At 41.4% G+C, this 4,734-nt stretch overlaps 1 protein-coding gene across 1 annotated transcript in view; it reads left to right on the plus strand.

Annotated features, from left to right (window-relative positions):
* Nucleotides 1–92: 92 nt before the first annotated feature.
* AGTPBP1 (ATP/GTP binding protein 1) overlaps nucleotides 93–4,734 on the plus strand; it is a 188,776-nt gene continuing 184,134 nt past the window's right edge. The window contains exon 1 of the mRNA XM_010840172.1: nucleotides 93–213. The gene's annotated coding sequence lies outside the window, so the exon portion shown is untranslated. The remainder of the gene's footprint in view (nucleotides 214–4,734) is intronic.

Consider the following 4,734-nt stretch of genomic DNA (forward strand, 5'->3'; position numbering starts at 1 on the left):
TGCCAGCGCCCCATCCAGAGCCGGTGAGCGCCCCGCCGCCGCCGCCGTCCGCGCGTCCTGGCCGGCAGCCTCTCGGCCGCGGCTAATCCTCCAGGCAGCCACCACTTCGCTCTCCCCGGCCGCTGTGTCTTGGGGGCGGGAGAAGCAAGGAAGGAGCGACCCCCGGCCCTCCTCGGTCTGCGCCCTGCTACCTCTGGGTCCCTTACCTGACAGGTTGTGTAACCCGTGTCTTTCTGGGGTGGACCAGGTCTTGAAGGGAATCCCTGATGGGTGGGGGCTTTGGCCGATTTCTGGAAAACGCCCCACCCCGCCCCCACCCATGGTCACTCGGTCGTCCCCTCTCCAGCCCTCGCGGGGGGTACCCGGTTAGGTCTCCGAGCAGAGGCGGCCCCCTGCCCTGCTCTTCCTTTCTCTCGGCGGTGACCGCGGTGCAGCGCGGAGCTGAGCTGTGCGGAGGGGCGGTGGGCAGGGACCGGGCGCGCGCCTTGCGTCCGCACCTACCCAGCTCTCAACCCCTAAGTGCACCCGGCTTCAAGGTGGGTGGTGGTGTGACGAGGGAGATGGCCGAGCTTGCTTCCTTTCTATGGTTGACTTGACCTGAAGTGTGTTCTCTGCTTACAACTTGTCGCCTTGTGTGTTTGATTTGGACATGAAGGAGATCGCCCTAGATGACAGTGCAGAGTTTCACTCCAGCCTTGCTTCCTGAGTTGCGGGTTTTTCATGCGAGTGTGCAGGGGCACCTGCAACCCCACGCAAAGGCTTGCTCGGGGCTCCACGGTAGTTACCCTCCTGCGCCTTTAAGTCTCTTAATGTACCAGTGCAGGTTTGAGTCCGTCGGTTTCCTTTCCTGGGCATTTATCCATCTTGGAATAGAGTTTTACACATCGTTGTGAATGTTGATAACATAAAGCTTGTTTCCCTTTTTTAAGATAGCCTCCTCAAGTGCCTGCAGGTCTAGCACTGCTGATGACTTAATATGTTTTAAGACTCAGTAGAAATTTTCTGTGGCAATGTTAATTCTGCGTGGGTTTGTTTTTTCTTCTTACTTTCAGGTATTCAAAATTGTAACAGTGTTTATGATGTACGTTTGTAGCAGTGTCTGTGATGCAGTTCGTACAGTTTGTGGGTAGAAAGGACTTTTAACAGTCTGCTGGATCACTCATTTTCACTTACCATTTATGTCTTTCTTGGAATCTTTATGTAAATCGAGTTATCTCTTTCTTTGTTATCCTCTGAATTTGTTTTAGAAATTCTTTTTTTTTTTAATCCCTGAGAAAACCAGAAAGTTATTTTTGTAATTATATTGTGGAATGTTTTCAGTTCAGTAGGCCAAAAAAATAATAGTTTATTTAAGGCACTTTGTATGGTACATATTTTAAAACGTGTGCCAAATGTTAACACTGAACAAAAACTCTGAAATATCTGAGTATTTTCTTCTGTAATTACTGTGAGATAGTGTTTATTCACTCCTTATTCCTTATCCTTAGGGCTGGTTTGTAACATGACTTATTCCACTTTGCTTGATTTAATTTCTACAGTGAAGTTCTAGGTTCATTTTTTTTTTTTTTTGCCCCCTCCCCCCCCAGGTTCATTTTTAATGACCTCAAAACTCTGCCTTAAGTTGCTTCAACACATATTTGGAACTTCATTCTCACTCTGAACACTGAAATGAAAGGCGTAGACCTAGAGCTACCCTTGTAATTAGCCGCATTGCAAAACATTTAGATGTAGTGTAATTTGAACTTTTGTAAAAGCAGTTTTTATAAAGCTCTATCAGTTGATTTGAATTGAGGCATTATTCTCTTTGGAATAGTGTAGTTAGATTCTTAAATAATAATGGTTTTTATCTTCAATTGCAGAAGGCAAAGAGGTCCAAGACTTGTGAAATTATCTAACTTCTATTCTATTCTATTCTGTATTCTATATTTTGGGCTAAAGAAAAATGTCCTCCACAGTTTTACCTTCCAAAATCTACTCTTCTTGCCTGAGCTCCTCTGGTACTTGGAAGTAGAATAGCAGCTGTAGAGTAATGGATGAACCTGTCAGAGGACTCTCTGCAAATTGGAAGCTTCTCTTAGGCAGTATGAACAACAGAAATGGTCTACAGTGGACATTGACTTTCAACTTTATGTATTATTGTTGGTTACTTGCCTGTGTGTACTGTAGTGTAGTGGCTAAAGGGCTGGGCCTCAGAGTCAGACAGGCTGGATTTAAATCCTGGCTTTGCTTTGGGCAAGTTATTTATCTTCTTTGTGTTTCAGTTTTCTCAACTCCAAAAATGGGGATAATTATGGTGTAAACTCTTAAGATGGTCTTGAATGTTAAGTGCTTAGCCCACAGTGCCTGGCACATAGAAAATGCTCAATAAATATTATTATTGCTTCTGTGTTTCCTCAGCACAGGGGATGTTGTAGCTGAAAAGGGGCTTTGGGCTGATTGAGTCCTGTTACTTCAGGTTAATCCCACTAAGACCCATTTGCTCTTTTGGGGCTGAGAGCTTAGTGTTACTGTCCTGTCTTGGAAGCATGTAATTTAGTTTAAAATAGAACAGCTAGACCCTGAGCTGGGTGTCCTGAGATGCTGCTGGAGAGTGGCTGAAGTACCCGTTTGTCCCTTCTGACAGGACCTTGGATTGTCTCCCTCACGGTGGTGGCGGCTGCTATTTTAATCATCTGTTTTTGAGTTTGTGACTGCTCGTTTCTTTGGCTGTCATTTGCAGCTATCAAAAATATTATTTATCAAATGGATATATTTATGTGTTTATCTAATCAAGATATTGCATTATGTTTCCAGGATATACAAAATCACTTTGATCTAAGCATTCTTTTCTTTTTTAAAATTCTTATTGATGTTACATAGAAGGAATCAAATAATTTTGATTTGCCATTGTGTCCCTTTTCAGTTTTCATGTAATGTCTTTTAGGAAAACTAAAAAAAAAATAAAGAAAAAGTACTTCTTGTTCTTTTTGTTTTGCAGGGATCTGATATTAATACTCTGTTCTTTAAATCAGGTGTTTTCAAATGTTTTGTCTCAGGACTCTTTTATATTCTTAAAAAATTATTGAGCACACAGAGAGCTTTTGTGGGTTATAGCTGTCTGTATTATGTTATAAATTAAAGCAGAGATACAACTTTTTATTAATTCACTTAAAATGAGCAGTATAAACCCATTACATGTTAATATAAACTTTTTTTTCTTTTAGTAAAAGATGACTGTTTTTTAAGAACGAAGGAGTGAGAAGACTGGCATTTTAGATTTTTGTAAATCTCTAATGTCTGGTTTAATAGAAATAGCAGGATTCTCATATTTGCTTTTACATTCAGTCTATTGCAGTATGTTGTTTGGGTTGAAGTATATATACAGAGAGAAATCCAGCCTCACACAGTTAATGGTTGAAAAAGGGAGGGATATTTTGATAGCCTCCAAGGAATTATGGATATATTTTATTGGTGTGTGTGTGTGTGCGCGAATGCACGCGCTCAGTCACTCAGTTGTGTCCAGCTCTTTGCAACCCCCAAACTGTAGCCCTCCAGGCTGCTCAGTCCATGGGATTGCCTAGGCAAGACTGGGTTGCCATTTCTTCTTGCAGGGGATCTTCCTGACCCAGGGACTGAACCGGCGGAACCAGCGACTCCTGTGTCTCCTGCATTGTCCGGTGGATTTTTTGCCACTGAGCCACGTGGAAAGCCCTATATTTGGTTGCTAACTACATCAAGACTCAGCATATAACAGTTTTTAGTAAATTATGTAGGAGTTTGAAATGAACCTTCTTGAAATTTGCCACTTTTGCATGATTGATTATTTTGAGCAGATGAGACCCTGTGGGTTTGAGAGAAACTACTGCCCCTTTTTAACCACCTACAAGAATTTAAATTGGGGATTTTTCTCAGAAAAAAAGTTATTACCAGAGATAAATTTTATCCTAGTGGCTGCATTGTGAAACATATGCTCTGCTGCTTATTGTCCTGTGAATGATCCTCCTGTTCTTCTAAGCCCCAGGCCCCTGTCCCATCCTGTAGTTCAAAGTGACATTTACACCACATTTTACCTTTCTATCTTTGAATCTCTCGTGTATGTAGGGTGTCTGGCCCATCTTATGTATGGAATTCCCATACATATGACATTAAATTTGATTTTCTCTTGTTAATCTGTCTCATGCCAGTTTAATTTTTAGACCAGCCAGAAGAACCTAGGAGAGTAAAGGAAAGTTTTCCTCCTCCCTGACATTTGCAGTCTGGAATCTGAAATCATATCAGTGGACTTTTTAATAATGTTATGTTAAAATCCATTGGTTTGAACATAGAGTGGATCGTATGCCTATGTCTGACTGTATAACATCATGCCTTGGTCACTTGTCAATATTGGTTCAGTAAGTTACTTTTCATTATAAGCTATTAAAATATCACATTTGTTAATATCACCCATTCCAACAGAAATAAGTTATTGGGAAACCGTCCCTGTTGTGACATGGTGATGGATATGAGTTTTCCAGAAATCTGATTTTTGCTTGAAAGTTCAAATTTTATCATTGGCAAAAATAAGGTTGCCATTTGTTTCCTAAAGTGACAAGAAGACTCCCTTCATTTCTGAGCAAACCTCTGCCAAAATACCTAAGACATTCTTTTAAGTAAAGATGGTATAATGAAAAATGCTAGCTTAAGCTCTCAATAACCTCAGATATGCAGATGACACCACCCTTATGGCAGAAAGTAAAGAAGAACTAAAGAGCCTCT

This window comes from Bison bison, unplaced genomic scaffold, assembly GCF_000754665.1.
Source record: "Bison bison bison isolate TAMUID 2011002044 unplaced genomic scaffold, Bison_UMD1.0 scf7180017864141, whole genome shotgun sequence".
NCBI lineage: Eukaryota > Metazoa > Chordata > Mammalia > Artiodactyla > Bovidae > Bison > Bison bison.